General features: G+C 35.9%; 1 long non-coding RNA gene across 2 annotated transcripts in view; it reads left to right on the plus strand.

The window, feature by feature from the left end:
• Positions 1-900: 900 nt before the first annotated feature.
• Positions 901-21,992, plus strand: part of LOC111093521 — a 28,715-nt gene continuing 7,623 nt past the window's right edge. The window contains exons 1-5 of one of the 2 annotated variants that reach the window (XR_005381951.1): positions 909-1,035; positions 2,447-2,561; positions 13,946-14,091; positions 14,919-15,126; positions 18,768-18,941. This is a non-coding gene — a long non-coding RNA (uncharacterized LOC111093521). Of the gene's footprint in view, positions 1,036-2,446; positions 2,562-13,945; positions 14,092-14,918; positions 15,127-18,767; positions 18,942-21,992 lie in introns of both variants that reach the window. The other variant, XR_005381952.1, reaches the window with a different exon arrangement.

The following is a 21,992-nucleotide window of genomic DNA, read 5'->3' on the forward strand; positions in this document are numbered from 1 at the left end:
GAGGAGTGCATGGGATGATTTGCCTTTTTCTCTAAATAAATGTGTGTATGTGTATGTATGTATGTGTGGGTGTGTATTTTGTACGTATTTATAATTTTTGTTATACATATATTTGCATTCCAAGCCATGGACATGGAACTGGCCAGGTGGGTGATATTTATTACAACCTGGACTTAGTTATCCAAAATTAAAGTCCTAAAGCCATTTCAAACTCCCTCTAATAACTGTTTATAAATATTAGGGGCTTACTTGTTAATAATTTATCCTGACTGGTTAGATTCAGATAGACCTTGAAGACCTTCTAAAAATGATATACATATCTGACAGTTCCCTTTCCCAAGAATTGTCCTTTCCCTTTTTATGGCTCATCTGTTGCCTGAACATATTGTTGGAGACTGGAGGAAAACTTTCTTATTTTCCCTCATCCACACTTTCCTTGCTCCAATTGTTTCAGTCATTATTGCTGGAAAACAAGCCATCCCTAAGGTAAGTGTCCTAAAACAACCACCATCGAATATGTTCACAAGTTCTGTGGGTCAGGAATTAAGATGGGTTCCAGCAAATATGTCTGGTCTCTCACAATTCCTGGAGAGAGCCTCAGCTGAGCAGACTCAAATGGATGGGAGTCACTCAAATACTCTGGTGCTGGATTATTCTGGAGCTTTCTTCACGCCCATGTTTAGTGCCTGGGATAAGAGGACTTAATCCCGGACTTAGCTGTACTGTCAACTATATATTCTCATATGATCTTCCTTGGTGATTAGGTTTTCTCTCATCATGACAACGGAGTTCTGAGATCCCCAGGAAGCATCTGGAGAGTAAGTGTTCAAAGAGAACAATGCAGAAGGAATGTGGCATTGTTATGCTGTAGCCTCAGAATCTTACAGCATCACTTCTCCACTCAGTGCCTAGGAGATTGGATATATATACATAGATATAGAACCAACTTTCCATGAAAGGAAGGTCAAGGAATTTGTAATTATTTTAAATCCAACCAACTGAAAGCAGACACGAGAAGCTAAATGAGGAATCGTAGTATGTATTATTGGTAAAACTGGATTGGCAAAAATGCAGAGATATGCTACTTCTTCCTCCTGTTTGAATTTGCATAACTAGTTGCAGTTAAAATCTCAGAGCATCAGCCTCTTCCTCAACTCTCCATTTCATTGTAGGGAAGGATAGATCCCCCAGATATGTATTACTCTGGAAGAGGAACAAGAGAAGAATTCATTCTGCTTGACAGTAGGCAAGGCAGAGAAGAGAGCTTTTGATATACCAAGGGTTCATACAGACAAATTAGATAGTCCTCTAAGACCCAGACTCAGTGAACGAGGAATCTCAAAGAGATTAATTTAATAGTACTCCAGTCTTCACTTGGGTTCGTTTGCCAAATCAGGTGAACTTGAGCTTTAATTTTCATGATCTTATGGTCATGATTCTAAGAAGGTGACCAAGAAGTTTAAAAACTAAAAATAACGTAGGATAAATGATAAATTTAATAGAATAGAGTAGAAAATATGAGACTGAATCAAATAAGAATTATTTTTGTTGTTTGGGGAAATTTTTGTTTACTTAGTTACTATGTAAAATAAATTTCATGTTCTGTGCCAGGGTTAAACATTATTGAAAGCCACTGCACTAGGAAAACTCCTGAATATAACCAGGGAAAAAGTATGAGAATATTCAAATAACATTGTTCACATTAGAAAAACAACCAAACACATTAAAACATCTATAAACAGAAGAATGGTAAATAAATGGTGGTATATCCAGGTAATGAGATATTATGCAGCAGAGAGAATCATTAATCACAGCTAAAAGGACCAACCTAGCTATATCCTAGGGACAATGAACTTAAAAATTCATGTTTCTGAAGAATATTTATAGTATTATTTAATTAATATGCATTAAAACATGCAGAATATTTTAAAAACCAATTAAATATGAAAACAGTCGCAATAAAACTTAAAATGCAACACGAATTTTACAAGGCTCAACAGGCTTGTATTTTCTTGAACCTTTGCCTACCAACAAGTAGTCTCCCGACTCCTAGCATCAACTACAACTTTCTAATTTAGGACCCTGAAAACTCAAATGCTTCATAGCCTGGTTTACTGATGCCCTAAATCTTAAATTCACCCAAAGTGATCGCAATTTCTATGCATTATTTTTGTCCCTAAGTGCCAGACTGTTTCTCAATGTTCCTGATCAAGAAAGCAAGTTATAAAGGTTTGGATGGCCTAAGCCTGTATTTTCCTTATTTTCCTTCTTGCAACTTAATGGAGCATATTTATTCCAATAAACACTAGGTATAAGGGGGAAATAAAAGTTAGAAACCCACATCAAACGAGACTCATTGGCCTTCTTTTAATTTCTAGAAAAAGGTAATAATATTGCAAATTCCTTTGACATGATAGGAAGTATTGGTGATATTTTTCCCATCTAGCTACGATAGAGCATGGCACCATGATAATCCCTGATAAAGTCATGCCAACTGAGTTTAAGTTCGCAGATCTTGGGCTCTGGATACCTGGCCCTGAACAACTAGCATGTTTGAAAAGGTAAAGATCAAGATTTTCCTTCTTTTTTTTTTTTTTTTTTAATTTTTATTTATTTATGATAGTCACACAGAGAGAGAGAGAGAGGCAGAGACATAGGCAGAAGGAGAAGCAGGCTCCATGCACCGGGAGCCCGACGTGGGATTCGATCCCGGGTCTCCAGGATCGCGCCCTGGGCCAAAGGCAGGCGCCAAACCGCTGCGCCACCCAGGGATCCCAAGATTTTCCTTCTCCATCCACCCTCCATCCTGTTGATGTTCTTGGGCTCTTTTTCTATGACACATTTCATGTTTCTGGGAATGAAATTTTGCTTGAAAAACTGCTGTATAGTTAGTTACACAGTTGCTACCTCATAGAGCCAAATCATGAACAGGCAGAGAGAATCAAAAGTGTGGTAATCACCCTGTTAATGGAGAAAATTTTTTCTGGGAAAATTTACTTTAAAGCTCACTCCTTCCCCATATAATGAAAGAACTAGCACTGATCATATTTCATAGCACTTTGATGTTTTATGGATTTATTAGGCATAAAATAGCTTTAAAAAAGAAATTATTAAAGTGATGAGTCAGCTTCAAAAAGTTCAGTGTTTTGGTTCAACTAAGTACAATTACTCACATTTGATAATTCATTATAAGTGCCAGGCTCCATATCTCATTTTTCTTCCAACTACTCAAATTTTATGTTCATCCAACAGCTGTATTCAAGGTAAATTTGCCAAATGTGAAAATCATTTTCTATGCTGCGGGTACCAGTTGTTAGGAATGACGCCTCATTGTTTTCCTCTTCAATGGCATCATTAAAACTCCAGTCAGTTAATCATCAAAGGAATTACACAAACAACTTTTTCAATTGCACCAAACATAACAAAGCTTGTCAAATGTATTTTTATACAAAATTTCCATGACAATAATGAAGCAAACACCAATGTCTATCATAGTTTTTGCGTCAGTTTTATATTTATCCATCCTAAACTTGTCAAAATATCATGACCATCCCCAAGCAAATTTATTTGCTTGAGATTTTTTTTATGTACTTTTGCCAAAACAAGATGTTTAAACAATATGCATCTCTATGAATGCTCACATCTAAATGATAACTAAATATAAATGGGAGTATAAATGAGCATGTTAAATCTTTTTAAAGAATACTTCTCACTGGGGTGCCTGGGTGTCTCAGTCCATTGAGTGTCCCACTCTTGGTTTCTTGCTCAGGTCATGATCTCATGGGTGGAGATCAAGCCCTGTGTTGGGAGCCAGGACAGGTTCTATGTTCCAGTGGGGAGTCTGCTTAAAGATTCTCTTCCTCTGCCCTTCCCTTTACTGGCTCTGTCTCTGTCTCTGTCTCTCTCTCAAATAAATAAAGAAATCTTTAAAAATAGTAGTTCTCCAATATAGTCTCATCAATCACCCATTACTAACTAGAGTATGAACTCTTTCTTTGTTGTTGCACTTTAAATGGGTACCTAGACACATTCCTATGATATTAGAAAAGAAAAGGGAAAAAGAAGTTTAAATGAATTTCTTTTTTTCCTTTCTGCCTGTCCCCATCATTTTCTCAGTTTCTGTGATCCTCAATTAGATTGTCTCAGACAGAAGGCTAAAAACTACATAGATTGGGGGGGCGGGGGGGTGGACTCTGAGGTGGTAGCAGGAGTCCTAAGTTTAGACATCTTCTGATTTTGTGACTCTAAGTTGAGTACACAGGAGGGTATTTGAATATAATAAAGATCTGTCCAGGGACGTCTGGGTGGCTCAGCGGTTTAGTGCTTGCCTTCAGCCCAGGGCCTGATCCTGAAGTCCCTGGATCAAGTTCCACATCAGGCTCCCTGCATGGAGCCTGCTTCTCCCTCTGCCTGTGTCTCTGCCTCTCTCTCTCTCTCTCTCTATCTCATGAATAAATGAAATCTTTAAAATAAATAAATAAAGATCTGTCCACTAACTGGCCCACAGGCCAACATTGATTTTGATAAATTGCTGCCTTTCTCTATGATTCCAAACATTATTTCTAGGTATTTCTATTCCAATATGAATTAACTCTACAGTATACAAACTTTTTATCAATATGCTCCAAAGAGGGTTTTTAAAATTTTCTTTTAAATATTATCCATCTAAAAAAATATATTAATAGTTTACTATAAACATATTTCTGGGGATCCCTGGGTGGCTCAGCGGTTTGGCGCCTGCCATTGGCCTAGGGCGCGATCCTGGAGTCCTGGGATGGAGTCCTGCATCGGGCTCCCGGCATGGAGCCTGTTTCTCCCTCCTCCTGTGTCTCTGCCTCTCTCTCTCTGTCTCTCATAAATAAATAAATAAATCTTTTAAAAAAAAACATATTTCTGTATATTTTTCTCTTACTTGCTCTTCAATTCCATTAAACATTTAAAATATTGAAAAAAAATCTCTTCCTTGAAATAATAAAATTACATTTCCAAATGCATAATAGAATGAAAAACAATTTCTTCCAAGTCATTCAAAATAGTGTACTAATAAATCTTAATACTAAAACTAATGTGTTGTAATCAAAATAAATCACAAAATAACAGTAATTAAAGCAAAAATGAAATATAATACCAGAAATTCACAGCAGTCTAATTAGCTGCTTCATCCTGCTTCAAGATTTCTAAAATAACTAGCAGGGCGAGTCCTAAAGCTTTAACAATTTGGTTAAATTTGCCAATAGCAAATGCTCAGTAAGTACATAATGTTCAATAATAAACAAATTCTAATGTGCTTGTTCTAGTTTGATCTTTTTTTGCTTCAATATTTTATAGTGTAATACATTATTAAATATGTTAACAATATTATATGTAAGTTATAAAGAATAAAAATATGAACAGTAGCACTGAACCCACCACCCAACCCCCAAACTAGGCCATTTCCAATAACTTGCATCTACTTTTGTGCCATTCTCTTATTCCACTCTCATTGTGTCTCCACTATTTTTCATCCCGTTTTACCACTTTCTAGGTTTTCTAGTTTTATCATGTGCCTGACATATGTTTTATTGTTGTGTTTTGTTTGTTTTGAAGTTCTATAGTTATCTGTAATAGTATGTGTCATCTTCCAGGACTTGTTATGTTGCCCTGATATATTTCCAAAGGTTCATTCCTGCAGTCATGACTAGCTGTAGTTTCTTTCTTTTTATGATTGCATTGTATCCAATTGTGTGAATTTGTCCCAGTTTATTTATTCACTTTTTTGTCAATGTGATTTGAATTAGTACAAGTTTTGGAGGGGTATGTCCTTCTTTTTTTCTCTCTCTTTTTTCCGTCAAAAACATTGCCTCTCTGTTCTCTAGGGTGTATGTACAAGCTGCTCATTAACTATATGTTTCCTGTTTATACGGGACACACAGATGACATTTCTCAGATTTCTTTGGCATAGGCATGTGACTGAGTTCTAGCCAATGGGGTATGAGACCAAGTATCATACATCTGGGATGCAGCTTTTAAGAAGTGTGTTCACCTTTTCCACATTCTCTTCCCCTGCTACCAACTGGTCACAGAAAATAAGAGGCTTTAGAAGATGGTGAAGGCTCAGTGTAGAAAGAACCTGGGTCCCTGTTAGTTCACCACCTTGGGAGTTTCCCAGATGAAATATGAAACGGTCTCTCACACATGGAGCATTAGGAGAGACCAAAGAAGAGGCAGGCCACTCCCGACTGGTGGGTGGCAATTTCAGTAAGCAAGGGAAGTTACTTACATATGAGGCTTGCCTTGGGCAGTGGTAAGATGAGTCCATCTTCCCACATGCCTGCCCAAATCTTCAGAGTTTTTATAGAGACCTTAACAGGGTTCAGTGACATATTCGGTTCAGGTGGCCTCAGTAACATTACTTTCTCAAGGAGGCATCTTTGAAATGGCTCCTACTGTGGAAATGGTGTGTGGAACGGATGTTCCTAGGACAGAGGAGAGAACAAGTAACCACTCCAATTGCCTGAGTCCAGCTCACTGGGCAACAGACAGTCGTGTCCTTTGGATGACCTCTTCCAACAGTCCCTGAATGGTCAAGTAGGAAAAAACCTCTACATATTTAACCTATTATTTGAATGAGAATGATCTTATTTATTATTGAGCCCTTTTATACATTTTGTAATGGACTTGTTAAAACCATTGGTAGTCCTCTAACTTGGTATTTCATTGAGTAGAATTTTCCCACCATGTCTCCAAGAAGACATTTGACAACATGTACCAGGTCTCAGACCAGAGTAAGGTAGTATGTGACCTGAGAGGGCATTAATTTTACACGCTAAGCACCTTATTTTTTTTGTATATGTTTTTATTGGAGTTTGATTTGCCAACATATAGCATAATGCTATGTAACCTAGTGCTCATCCCGTCAAGTGCCCACCTCAGTGCCTGTCACCCAGTCACCCCATTCCCCCGCCCACCTCCCTTTCCATTACTCCTTGTTCATTTCCCAGAGTTAGGAGTCTCTCATGTTTAGTCACCCTCACTGATATTTCCTATTCATTTTCTCTCCTTTTCCCTCTTATTCCCTTTCACTATTTTTTATATTCCCCAAATAAATGAGACCATATAATATTTTTACTTCTCCGACTGACTTACTTCACTCAGTATAATACCCTCCAGTTCTACTCACATGAAAGCAAATGGTGGGTATTTGTTGTTTCTAATGGCTGAGTAAGATTCCATTGTATACGTATACCACATCTTCTTTATCCATTCATCTTTCAGTGGACACTGAAGCTCCTTCCACAGTTTGGCTATTGTGGACATTGCTGCTAGAAACATTGAGATGCAGGTGTCCTGCTGTTTCACTGCATCTGTGTCTTTGGGGTAAATCCTCAGCAGTAAGCACCTTATTTTTAAGGGTGGTTGCTCATGGCATCTAATAGGTAGAGGCCAGGAATGCTGTTAAACATCCTATAATGCAATGTCCCCAAAACATAGAATTGTCCTGCTCAAAATATCTGTAGTGTCAAGGTTGAGAAAACCTGCTCTAATTAATACAAGTAAATAACAATTAAGATCTTAATAAATTGTAGTAAACCTAATAGCTTAGAATCTACTCTTTAGATAAATTTCGGTGGCCATCTTATTTCATCCAACAGTTTAACAATCCAAATGCTTCAACAGTATACCTGTGAATTGTATAAAGAATATGTTTTAAATGGATGGCTTTCCATTTTTCAAATTATGCAGATGCTCTCTTAGAAAGATTAAAATTAAAAAAAATTTAAAAAAAAGAAAGATTAAAATTCAAATGTGCAGGAAAACACTATTTTTAGAAGAGTATATATATATATATATATATATATATTTCACCAATCAGCAGGTCAAGTACTAAAATATAAATACTGATCTTTGGAAATCCATAAAATGTTTTGATGCTAAAAAATATATTGGAAATCCTTCGACTAAGAAAACTGAAATGGATGATGCATGCCATAAAAGGCAAAAACAAACCCTTTTCCTAATCTGCTCATACCTTGTGATGTGCTTCCATGTCATCCTAACATCAAGTCCTGGGTCAGCTTAACTCCAAACAGTAATCCAATTTATAAATTTTCCTGGCCAGCCTAAATGTTTGGCTCAAAATCAAGTTCTCTTTCTAGTTTTGTGCATCCATTGTTCTGCTTGCTCTTCCAGGGCCTATTTAATATTCATGATCTTTAGAGAATCCAAAAGGAGGCAGTACAGCAGTGTTCAGGGGCAGAAACCCTGGATTCTGATGTGATGTTTACCATCTTCTAAAATCGAGACCTCGTGACTTATTTTCCTGTCTGTACTATCAGGGACAAAGAGAGGTGATCTATGTAAAACACTTAGGTGCACCTGGGGGGCTCAGTCAGTTAATTGTCTGCCTTCGGCTCAGGTCATGATCCCAGAACCCTGGGATCAATCCAGGAGTTGGGCTCCCTGCTCAGTGGGGAGCTTGCTTCTCCCTTTGCCTGCCACCCTCCCTGCTGGTTTTCTCTTTTTCTCTCTCTCTCTGTCAAATAAATAGAATCTTTAAAAAACAAAAACCACATAAAGCAATAGCAAGTGCTCAAAAAGTCATCATCATTATAAAGGGTTTTTTTTGCCTGCCTTGCTCTCATCTGTTGGCATTTTCCGGATTCCTGTCTGTATACCTGCTTCCTGTATATTTCATTGATCAGTTTTATTTCTACTGAGTGGCCTTTCTTCTCTTACCTCATTTTCTATGGTACTATCTGCTATATCTTTTGTTTGCTTTTGTGTTGTGCATTTTATTGATTCATTAAACAAATATCCATTGGGTGCCTACTATGTTCTATTCTGGTTATGGCAGTGAACAGGACAGAAATTCCTGCCTTCATAGACCTTAAATTCTAATGGTTTCTCCACCCGTATTTTAACACACAAGAACACTGGTCTCTTGATCTTTTTATAGCTCCTAATCTGATTTTCTACCCTGAACTCTTAAACGTTGCATTCTTTGGCTATCCTCAATATGCCTTCTGGCCCTTCCTGCTACAAGCAGATGAAAACAGCTGACCATGTCTTAACATCGGTTCCAGCCCCATGAGCTATAAAAATCACTGCAAAGAAATGAAAATAAAGAAGTACCAAGAAGTCATTTGCCTGATACTCCAGACAGATTTATTCTATGTTTCACCAGAGTTGAGGCAGATAAAAAGTAAGAGAGCTAAACAACCACATAAAAAGATCAAGAAATATCCAGAGGAAAGCTTAGCTTGGGATTCCATAGCACTGTGTATTACTGGCATCAGAATGAGAATTTTTTGCATACTACTGAACAGAGTATTTGAAAACTTCTGAATTATCCATAGCTGTTCTAAAGGTATTCTTAGATTTCTGACATTGTTTTTCTGTTATTTGGATGGCATCATTTCTAAAACAGAAGGTGGAAATCATTTGTTATTGTACAGCTGTGTAAGAGTTAACTTTATTTTCTATCTTTTGTTCTATGTATTTTAATGTTTTAATTTAAAAAACAACCTTAGGTAAATTACACAGCAGGCTTTAAAAATGAATAATCATGCACTTACATCATGAATATAGGGCCTTAAAGTTATCTTTGAAGCAAACAGAAGATCTTTAATTCACTACTGACTAATGCCATATGCCTTGCAGTACACAAGGGAAGGATTAACGATGTGTAGGAACATGTAAACGCAGAAAATCAGTCACAGGTGCTACAGGCACCGTAATGATTGCTTTCCTATGAAATAATAATCCCGATGTTCTTCAGATAGAAAATGGGGTTCCTCTTGGGTATATGAAATCAAGTTTTGGAACAGTTAAAGGCTATTTTGGTGAAGACATTTTCAAGTGGATTGATGAAAGAAGAGCCATGTATGCTTTTGTGATTTATATCAAAACAGTTGTGTTACATTATAAAAATACTGAGCACAGAAACCTACTAAGTGAAACTTCTGAATTTTAAGCAGGAAATGGTAAGTCAAATAACACTGAGCAATGGTATTTTTTTGTTTGCTTGCTTCTGAGGTAAGCATGATGTATATATTGTCATGTTTCTATAACTTTTTTAAGTAGTTATTTTAGTTTATATGTGGGAATTACTTTCTAAGTTAAAGATAGGGCTCAAAACTAGTAATATTTAATAATATTACATTGTTTAATTAAGGTGCAGTACTTTGTAATACCATATTTTTGAAATATATGTATGCCAAGGATTAGACATACTTGCCTCCTTAGTTCGAACTAGCTCAACAACAAATTGTAGAATTCAGTCATGTTAGAGTGCTTGTCAGCCAAATCGTTGTCTAAGATATGACATGGGAATTTCTTTCTCTGTCGATTACATAAATTGTTTTAAATTATACCATGGACCTGGAAACTGTCTTACAAAGAACAGTAAAGAAGCTTCCTAAGCGTCAGAGGCCACTAACTATGGATTATGTGACTTAGCTTTTAGTAAAATCAGATACAAGAAGGTGGTACATCCAAAGCTGTTTTTCATCCCATACAGAAAACCATATGAATTTAATCTGGTTTTGGATGTTCATGTGAAATTTGAGCAACCTAAGTTACACACAACCCTATAAATCTCTTTGAAATAAGAGTCACAATATTTTATTACAAGGACATGTGAAATTCTAGAACCTTGTCCATCTAGGGCCTGATTTTGGCTTATTGTGCAAATTTTAAAAGCACCCTATCTGAATTACCCTTAGATGGACAGCGCTCCACACCCAACTGAAAATTATGGATGTAACACTTAAGAGTATCTCAGGAACTATGTTTAGTTGGTGCTTCTGTAATTCCTGTAAAACTCTCAAATTTTCCATTTTTTAAACTAAAACTATAGAAAAAGACTTTTTTTTTTAACAGAGTCTCTCTTTCATTATTTTACTACCTGGCCAAAAAAAAAAAAAAAAAAAAAAAAGGTTATGGAAGGGTTGATTCTTCAGGTTAATGAACTTTCTCTTCCTTGGTGAAAGATTGGGTGTAAACTATTATCAATAAAGTGTAAGAGACTGGTGTCATTCAAAAAGAGCAGCTGAAGCCAATAAGGTAGTTTAAAATAGAACGAAACCATTATGTCTGCCTTTCATTGCCTTTGATGTGTCTCAATAAAATTTGCATTTAAACATGGTAAAATTAGCTTGCTTTGCTACACTTCATATGAAAAACAACCCCCCCTTCAAAGAAAGTTTAATTTCTTTTCTAACTTTCATTTCCATTAGACTTGATTGCTACTGCATCTGTTGGCATTTTGCATAAACATTCAGTAGCTATGGTACAAAAAGTATGTATGTGGTCATCCTAAATAAAAGGTAAATATTTGTTTCAAAAATACCACACATAGTATAATTTGTTTTAAATATTTATCTCTCATATAGCAACCAGATGTAACTGAGGTTTAGTTTTTTCCCAGTATTTAATTTTTAGTTAGAATGTTTCCTTTAATGTCTTATTATCCATAAAAAATGCACCTTCCAAAATAAAATATTAATTTAGATTTAAATATGACATGTTCTACTAGTTAAGCCATTTTAAAGCAACTACATTGAAGTGTTATCACATTATTTACATTAAAATCCACCTACCAAGTGAGGCTATTTAGCTCTCTTTAATAATCACTTCTTAGATTTAAAATCTTTTATGAAAGAAATAGTAAGTATCCATAATAGCAATATAACACTCTTCCATTAGAAAATAGTCAATACATATGCAACAAAAATAAATCAAAGCAGATCAATACTGGTGGATTTTAGAAGATAAAACTATATAACTGCAGAATAATTGGAGGAAAAAATGTTCAGTAAAATTAGTCATGTATTAGAACTACTTCAATTTTAAGATATTATAATTATCTTCAATTTCCCTTAATAATATTTGGGAAGTTATTCAATTTTCTTGAAGTAATTTAAACATTTTTTCCATATTTTGAAGGTTAAACTGATTCTAAATTTACTAGAATAAAATAAAGACTTGTGTAAATTACTTGAAGCAAAATGGCAAGTTTTCAGCCATTAATTGATGCTTCCACCTGCGGAAAGTAGGGGAGAGAGTGTAGGAGAAGAATAACTTATCTAGTTTGACTCCACATGGCTGAAATTTACTAGGATAATTGACAACTTTCCCTTTGTAGTGCCCAGACTGGATCTCAAATCAGTTTAAATCATCCCATGTGGTGAAGTTTATCCATTTATAACACACTTAAATCTGGGAAATCTACAGCTATATGGCATTAACAGCAGGTCAACAGAAAATCACATCTGAAATTCAAAATAAACAAGAAAAAGACCAGTCAATCTTAGGCTTGTTAAGTGCATTTTTATTGATTGTATTTTCTTCTTTCAGTATGAATCCTGTAGGACACAAACCGGTCCTGTGGCTTTTGCTCTTTCATTATCCCACACAGGAAAGAAAGGATGGTAGAGAGAACAGGAACATAAAATAGCTGTTTCTGCAAAAATGATCACCTTCCTCATAGCTTCATAATTTACTCCCAGTCCATAAGGTCCTCAGTTCCAGTGATTGGGATGATGGATGACTCCACTTCAGCTACAACCGGCAAAGATGCTGCAATGCATCACTCTGCAGGATATACAATAGAACAAACGAACCAGCAGGCTAGAATGGCAAGCAGGAGTGCCAAGGGAATTCTCTTCGGTGGAGGAGTAGATAGTCATTCCCTGGAATTATGTAAAATACAGCTTGTAAATATCGCTCCTATTGTGGACACGTGCATGTGTATCTTGACAGGAAAGGGCAACACTAGCATAGAAGAATGAGAAAATATTCTCCACTTCAGTGCCCATATTTTCCACATGGCCAGACTTTGCATTAAACAAAGCTGTAGGTCTATGCTCAGTGAATTGTTGAGAATGTAAATATATATATACATATTTGAAGACAGAGGGAAGCCATTTACAGTTTTATCACTGAGATTTGATTTACTCTAAAGCTTGTAAGTCAATACTAACGCAATGCTAAATTGTTCAGCAATACTTGGTTAAATCACCTTTCTAGGAACATCCCCATCCGTTTAGAAGTCAATGTTAAATTTGAACTGACAAAGTTAGCAAGTAAAACAAAACCCAGCAAATTTTAGCTCTTCTCCTCATTCTGCCATCATCAGTTCACAAAAGGAGCCTTGAATCTCTAGACTACATGAGCAGACATATTCACTCCCATCCTTGTCCTGTGCAGCTTGCATAGGAAAGAAAAATCCTAACTCACCATATTTTACACATTCTTACATAATCTAAGGGAAATCTGCTCTGTACAGAATAAGGCTAAATGCTTCCGTCCTGATAGGACCTTAGCAGCTAAGACCTCATATCAGCAGGGAATAAGTGGTTATTAGCAGTTCCTCTGAATTACTAGCAACTACCTAGAAAAACTCCTTGGAGGGTTCTTAAAGTCAATTCACAGATTGCTTTTGCCAAGTTCTTCTTTATCTTTTACATTTAAAAATTTCTGCTCCACAGGGGACTCTGCGGGTTTGCTTATTCATAACTTTTATGCAGGAAGCCTGCTTTTCTACTTCCGTTGCTAAAGGGGACAAGGGCAAAAAAATGAAGTCGAACTCATAAAAAGTAGCCATACAGAATTCTCGGCACTCAGCTCCATATAGCCCTGACATACTTATTATATATAGCCATAAAATAGATTCGTGTGTGTGTGTGTGTATGTGTGTGTGTGTACGTGTTAGGGATAGGGAGTAATCCATAATCTTACCTAAAGTGATTGGCCCTCATGACAGATGCAGTGACCTTTGTAAGCAAATGAAAAGACGTATCTCTCATTTTTCACCTACTGAAGTAGCCACATTAAACGTTATGGGGTTTGTTTGTTTTTTAATCTCTTGTGGGTTTTTAATTTTGAGAGGGCTTAGAAAAGGAAAGCAGATGGAAAGGAAAGATGTTGATCATGAAATGATATTTTGTGTATCTCATTTTCTCAGGAAAGATTAAAAATAACATTTCTTCTGCTTGAGAATGGACAATAGAATTCCTTGCTTTGGCTTTTTGGGACATAAGTATACGCTCAATCAGTGTTTCCCGTTGTGTTCTATAAAATGTTATCATTTGAAAAAAGTTCTGTATTAAGGTAAGTTTGAGAAGTACTTGGTAAGGGATCCCTGGGTGGTGCAGCGGTTTGGCGCCTGCCTTTGGCCCAGGGCGCGATCCTGGAGACACGGGATCGGATCCCACCGCGGGCTCCCGGTGCATGGAGCCTGCTTCTCCCTCTGCCTGTGTCTCTGCCTGTGTCTCTGCCTCTCTCTCTCTCACTGTGTGCCTATCATGAATAAATAAAAAAAAAAAAAAAAGTACTTGGTAAGATAGTTAAATAGGTATCTGTAGTATACAACTTTGCAGAGCTTTTCGTATCCTCACATGCATTGTAAATACCAAGAAAGGGATATTGTATGCAATTTTTCTCTAGTATATTTGAATTTGAAAACCTTTGTTTTCACTTAAAACCTATTCATATTCTAAGAAACTTACATTCCGCAAAGCATATTTTGAAAAGTGCTACTCAATGCTGCATTCATAGATAACAAGGGAGAACTTTGGTTGACCTTATTATTGTCAGTATTCTGATTCAAATGTAGTGCTACAACCTGTGCAAACTTCTCTGTTTATGTATTCTATTTTCTTTTCCTTCTGCTACTTTATAGACCTAGAGCCTTGTCTAAGTAGTCTATTTCTTTATCTGAAATACTTCTAAATAGGAGGATGACCATTGGTGATGAAAATGACCTACATTACAGGAACTACCTACCACCTTTATAACTATGGTGGCATGGCTTCATAATCTAGAACTCTTGAGATGTTTCCAGCCCACTTTGTAAGAGAGACTGCGAAGTTATATACTTGATCACTTTAATTTAGACTTATTTATTAAAATTCATCTCTTTTTCACTTGACATTCAGAGACTCAAAATCAGTGAAGAAATGTGGAATATTGCAGTGGAAACAGCACTATGCTAAGGATCAAGACACTGGAGTTTAATCACTAATCATGGTGCAATCCCAGACAAGTCATTTTCGGGGTCTCAGTTTCTCATATGTAAGATAAAGAGTGTGTGATTCATATATAACAATCTTTCATTCTGAGCATGAAATGGGAAATCAAAACTAGGTAAGTATTAAGTTATGATGGCTATTCCTTTCTTACACATGTAGGTCATTGCAAATGGAATTCATTGAAGACTAAAATTGTATTTACTTTTTCTTTTTTACTTTTACTTAAAAAATTATAAACCAAAATAGATATGATATTCTGATTCTTTAGTAAAACTTTGTACAACAAAGCAAATTTCTACCCTACTTTTCTAGTCCAAGTAAAGATATGTGTTATTTATTACGAATTGGGCAAGGAGATCAGACACTTGTTTTTAGCATGAGTATTAATCTATAGGCTTTTTCTTTTTCTCAAAAACAGCCTTTAGTCTAATAGATTCAGAATTGACTTGCATATCTTTCAACACATCAATCTACCAACACAAAGCTTTTTTAGTGCCTTTCTGTTTAAAGACGAATGTGTACCTACTTGTTAGAAATCTTGGCACCATTTCTCTCCTGTATGTAGAAGATATAATAGCTTGACATTAAAAGAACTTAGCTTTAACAAAATATACCCATTAAGTGTCACAGCCAATTCTCCTTGGCAAAGAAAAAAGGTATGAAGAAAGAAAAGTGTGAGTTCGTGAGAAGAACACAAATTAAGCCTTTTAAAATTCCTTTGGTTTAACAACCTACATTTCATCCATTGTTCAGTGAAAGACATTCATTAAATTTTTTATGATTCATTCCTATATATTTTTTATTTTAAATGTTTTAAATGTGTCAATTTTACCCATCTAACTAACATTCATGTGAGATGCTTTATATCATTAAAATATTTTAAGGGAAAACAGGACCTTGAATATTTTGGAAGCTGTGCTTCAAAATGTATGCTTAAAAATATATTGTGATCAAAAAAAAGATTTAAATGATTACATTTAAGTTACAACTTACATGACTTATGAAAGAAGGCTTAGAGAAACCATAAATGCAAAAACAAACAATATTTCCTCTGGAAAATAATAGAAAATATTTTACATAATTTGCTAGGTAAAAACAAGTATTTTTCATTTTGAAAACAAAGGGAAAATGTTCTACTTAATTTGTTGGGCCACGGTATTGTGGATCCATTCAGGTTCTTGTTTATCACTTTACTTCTACCTCATTGAGGCACAATTGCCAGGATTAGAGACTACAGTAAACTCGTTGAAGATGATAGGTTCGTTTAGTTAGGGTTTTAGGGCATGCAGATGGACTCCCCAGAGCCCTGAAACACTGAGCCTTGTTCTACCTGCAGGCACCAAAGCAGGTGTATGCCGCTGATGGGGGGGCTCAAATGGAACATACCACAGGTGATGCTAATTAGGGAAGCTCAGGGACTAGGAAGGAGCACAGTTTATTGCTGATGGTGGAGTGCCAAAGGTTAGTGAAAAGCCGGATTGTCTGCTGGCCCGGGAAAGATAAGAATACAAAGGGCACAGAAATGGATTTGAATACAGGCACTTATCTGTGTGCCTTTTAAACTACATAATGCTGCATATAATGGTGTGCTTTTAGCAGTAAAATTGGGAGTTCTTATATGAATGTACTAACTTATTAACATCAATTTGTGTCACCATTTAAGTAGTTACTCTTTTTTTTTTTTGTCATGAAGAAGGAGCATCGAGAAAACATTAGGCCAATTTCAAATAAGCTATATGATCATAATGAAACTCATGTGTATCATGCCATCATCCATAGTTTTATATAGTGCAACTTTACCACAACATTAAGAAAAAATCTTTTAATTACAATGACATATGAATTAAATAAATCTCCATCTTTCTGTGATTTACCAGCTATTTTAAACATATATTTATTTCCAGTTATTTTAAAAATAAATATATTTATACTTTAAAAAGTTTTAAAATATATTTATGTTCATATAGAATAAACACATTCTGCAGAACAATATAACTCCATTTTTATTGGCATTATGATAAAATAGCTAATTCTGATAATAATAAACCAGAATTAATTCATGTTAAATTTATTGTAGATAATTTTAAATTTAAGAATTTTAAATTCAATTTTAAATTTTATATATGCTACTTCATTGTGAGTTGCATTGCATCTTTTAATTATTTTAGCCAGCAAGAAATATTGCCTAAAGAACAACGACTATTTAAAATGCAGAAGACATATAGTGAGATTACTGATTTCAGCATGTTTTACCATAGAGCAGCTACCTACTGATAAGCTGTGTACAGTTACCTGAAGTGTAATTGGTGATATAATTGATCATTATGAAATTTAATTGGAATAAAGTTCATTTAACTTATCTATTGTTGCTCAACAAACTGTCCTAATACTTGATGGCTTAAAATCAGAATCATTGTATTTGCTCAGATTCTGTGAGTCGGGAATTCACAGGCCAGGTGTACTTGACTGGGCATTTCTTTCTTTTTTTTTTTTTTTTTAAGATTTTATTTATTTATTCATGAGAGACACACAGAGAGAGAGAGAGAGAGAGAGAGAGAGGCAGAGACACAGGCAGTGAGAGAAGCGGGCTCCATACAGGGAGCCCGACATGGGACTCAATCCCGGGTCCCCAGGATCACACCCTGGACTGAAGGCAGACGCTAAACCTCTGAGCCACCCAGGGATCCCCTGACTGGGCATTTCTTATGACATTTCCTGAGGTTACTCATTTGGCTGCATTTAGAAATATTATCAGCTAGAAATTGGGTTAGTTTGGGGCACTGGGCTAGCAGGAACTGAAATGCCCAGGATGAATTTATTCACCTGCATGGTGTCTCTGGTTCAATGGTTAGAACAGGTGGAGGCCACCTGGGCATCTCTTTCTTTCTCAATGTCATCTCTTCAATAAAGTAGCTGTACCTTTTCCCCTGTCAGATAAGGACTCCTAAAGAGAGAAATTGAAAGCTGCAGAAAAGGCTTGACCTCAAAAGTTACAGTATCAGTTTCACTTAATTCTATTGGTCAACACCAATTTACTAGAGTAGATTCAAGGGGAAGGCAAAATAGATTCCAAAGCTTCACGTGGGAGTAGAAGGGGCAATATTATTGCAACTACCTTCAGAAACACAACTTAAATCAGTTTAATATTTTTTGATTTGCTATTTAAAAATGTCATATATTTTATAGAATTAACATTTTAAGGTAATGATAAACCTTACAGACGTTGTCTCTGGAAGAGAGGAAAAAAATACCTTGGGAAAAGTTCCTTGCTAAATATATAAAATTGAAATCATCCTGAAGAATAGTTAAATAAGTCAGAATCTGCATCATGGTTGCCCTAGAGCATTGCAGAGAGAGCTGTTTCAACAAGAAGCCCATGCTTCATTACAAAGCTAACCCTCAACACACCTGGCCCTCAAAGAAATCTAAACTGGAACGAATGAGATTGACTGTTATGCATAAGAATTTTCACCCATCACTTAAGAATGGCTTTTATTTAGAAATAAACTACTAACATCTTGTCGGGCCATATTGTAGCCTTGCTCATGGCAGTTGAGATTGATCATTTCAGGGCTTTTCTGGAAAGGCATCATTGAAATCATGGTGACACCAATTTCCTAAAGGGCATAAAGCACTAACTTCTACACACAAGGGGTGTAAAAACATTTTTGTCTTAAGAAGAGATTTTTGCAAAGAATAGAACTGAAATCATGAACTCTAATTGAAATCAAATGTTTTTTTTTTCCTCCTTTATAGGTATCCATTTTAGTTTTGAAAGGTAATAAAACAAAATTTATTGCAAGAAGAGAATTTGATGTTCATTTCTTTCAACACCTTCATTTCATTGGTTGAAACAGTAAAGCATTGTGAGGTGGACGCTTACTCAAAGCCAGAGGACTAACAAGCTGTCCAGCCAGGACAAAAACCCAGGTACTTAATCCGATTCCTTTCCACCTCCCATTGCACCATATTGATTCACGTGACTTGCCTCTGTGACTCTAGATCAAGGGAACAGCAAACTATAGCCTAAGGGTCAATCAAGACCCATGCACTGTCTTTAGAGCCCAGTATAAAAACATTTCTTTTCATGTTCAGAAGGTTGAAAACAATGAAATAAAAAAGGGAAAAATATTTTGTGATGTGTCTTTGGACATACAAAATTTAAATGTTAGCGTTTGTAACATTAAATTGGAAAACAGCCACACCCTTTCACTTAGGTATTTCCTGTGGCTGAGCTTACATTATAAACGCAGAGTTGAGGAGTTGTGACAGAGCTCCATTGTGGCCCGAAAAGCCTGAAATATTTACCACCTGGCCCTCTAGAGAAAATGTTTCCTTACACTGCCCTAGGTTTTTTTCTTCTCTTGATTCATGGTCTATTCATCTTTCCCTTTCTTTTTCTCTCATTCTCAATTTCTCTTTTTCCCCTTTTTCTTTCTTTTTCCTTCCTTTCCTTATTTCTTTTTTTTTTAAAGTTCTTTTTTTTAATTAATTAATTAATTATTATTTATTTATTTATTTATTTATTTATGATAGTCACAGAGAGAGAGAGAAAGAGGCAGAGACACAGGCAGAGGGAGAAGCAGGCTCCATGCACCGGGAGCCCAATGTGGGACTCGATCCCGGGTCTCCAGGATCGCGCCCTGGGCCAAAGGCAGGCGCCAAACCGCTGTGCCACCCAGGGATCCCCCTTATTTCTTTCTTTTGTATCTCTCAAATCTTTCTTTTATGTTACCTATGCCCTCTCCATTTTTTTGACTTTTGCATATGTGTATGTCATACACAGAAATATTTGCATATATTATACCCAAATAAAGATTTTTAAATTTTTTTCCAAATGGACACTTAGCCCCATAAGGAGAAGTTCAATTCTTTGTTTTATATATATATATATATATATATATATATAGAGAGAGAGAGAGAGAGAGAGAGAGAGAGAGAGAGATTCAATCAGCAGTCTCTTTTCAACAATTGCATAAATCTTCTAAACCATAAACATATGAAACCACTCCATTGTTAACTAAAACACTACTACTTAGATTTGCACCTGGACCCCAAGCGTATGCATAGTATAGTTATTTATTTTCTTCAGGTCTTTGAATACTTCCCTCTCATCAATGTCCTCCCTGTCTACTCCATTTAAAGCTTCCCCGCCCCCGCCCCCAAATTCCATTTATCTTTCCCTGTTTTCATTTTCTCCATTGAGCATGAATCTGAAACACAACATAATTTACTTGTTATATTCCCCACTAGAGTGTGAGCTTCATGAGGTCAGAGAGATTTGCATCAGTTTTGTTTCCTGACACACCCTCAGTGCCTAGAACAAAATAAGGAGTCAATCGGTATTTCTTGAATGAATTAAAGAAAGTATCTTGGGCTTTTATACACATATACGAAATCTTAATGAGACAACAACCTTTACTGCTTGGCCTAAATTAAAGCCATAATTTTTTTAATTTGAGTAAAGAAAAGTCATTTCCCAAACTGAAAAACTAAATTGTGAGAATTTGGCTGGAAGGAGAGCTAAATCTTCTAACTGAAATTATATTTCCATTTTCTCTAGTAAAAAAGGGCAGAGTAAAAACTACTGAGTTGTTTTCACTATATCTTAAAATATTTAATGGTTTAGGTGAAAAGACAATGCTTTAAAATCTTTTGAGCCATTTTAGATGACAAGAAGTAGTGAAAGTAACTCTTAATGGGTGAGAAGAGAAACTTGTATAATCTCAAACTTTCAGAGAAATCAAAAGTACAGTAGAAAGAACAATATTTTTCTTAATCAAATGGCTCTAAAAAATGTCTTTATAGCACAAAGATCCATTTCAGAATCATGCATTGAATTTGATTGTCATGCCCCGTTTCCTTCAGTTTGGAATAGCTCCTCAACTTTTCACTGGTTTCTTGACCTTAATATCTTTGAAGTTTGCAGACCAGTTATTTTGTAGAATGTCTCTTTTTGCTTTGTAAAATGTTTTTTCATGATTAGAGAATAAGGTTATGTATTTCTGGCAGGGATATCATAGAAATAATGCTATTTTCTACTCACTGCATTACATCAAGTGTCATGTGATTTCTATTTTTCCCACTGTTGTTGATAAACTTTGATCACTTATTTAAGATGACATCTCTCAGCTTCTCCATTGTAAAATTGCACATCATCCTTTTCTGACTGATAATGGTAAAAATAGAGGTGAGAAGTATAGGTACTGTGAAACTATGTAACTTAATATATCCACATTTCTCATCAACATTTCAATTGATCCATTTATTTAGTCTATCAATATGGATTTGTGTTTTCCTAATGTATTCATTGGACCATAAGTTATTATTATCATTATTTATTTCTTTTTTTAAAGATCTTATTTATTTATTCATCAGAGAGAGAGAGAGAGAGAGAGAGAGGCAGAGGGAAAAGCAGGCTCCATACAGGGATCCCGATGTGGGACTCGATCTTGGGACTCCAGGATCACACCCTGGGCCAAAGGCAGGTGCTTAACTGCTGAACCACTCAGGAGTCCCTGTTTTGATATTCAGTGTGTCTCCTATGTGTCCAGAGGGAGGCCTTCTAGTTGGCTTTTGTATTTTTTTGATGTTCTCATCATTCTTTGAGTGTCATTGCTTTCTGGCGTAATTGTATATTGTAGGTTCATCTTATACTTTCCCTCCACTGCCCATTTCCACATTTCTATCATTTCCATTGGATTATTATCATTGCCAGTTCCTTTCAATGGACAGATCTAGGACAGATCTATGGCTTTCTTTCCTATATGGGCCTCTGCATGCCCACCAAACCTATGTTACTCCATAATTAGGTAACAATTTGTCCTTTTAGAGTATTCACAAGTGCAATTAGTCACTTGGTCTTCCAATAAAAGAGGTGAGTGGCCAATTTCACCTGCAATTAACCAATTACCTCATGGTTTCATTTGCCAGGTTGAGCCCAGGTGTTTTTACACATTGTTTGTACTGCATCCAAAACAT

This window comes from Canis lupus, chromosome 31 (assembly GCF_011100685.1).
Source record: "Canis lupus familiaris isolate Mischka breed German Shepherd chromosome 31, alternate assembly UU_Cfam_GSD_1.0, whole genome shotgun sequence".
In the NCBI taxonomy this organism is placed as follows: Eukaryota; Metazoa; Chordata; class Mammalia; order Carnivora; family Canidae; genus Canis; species Canis lupus.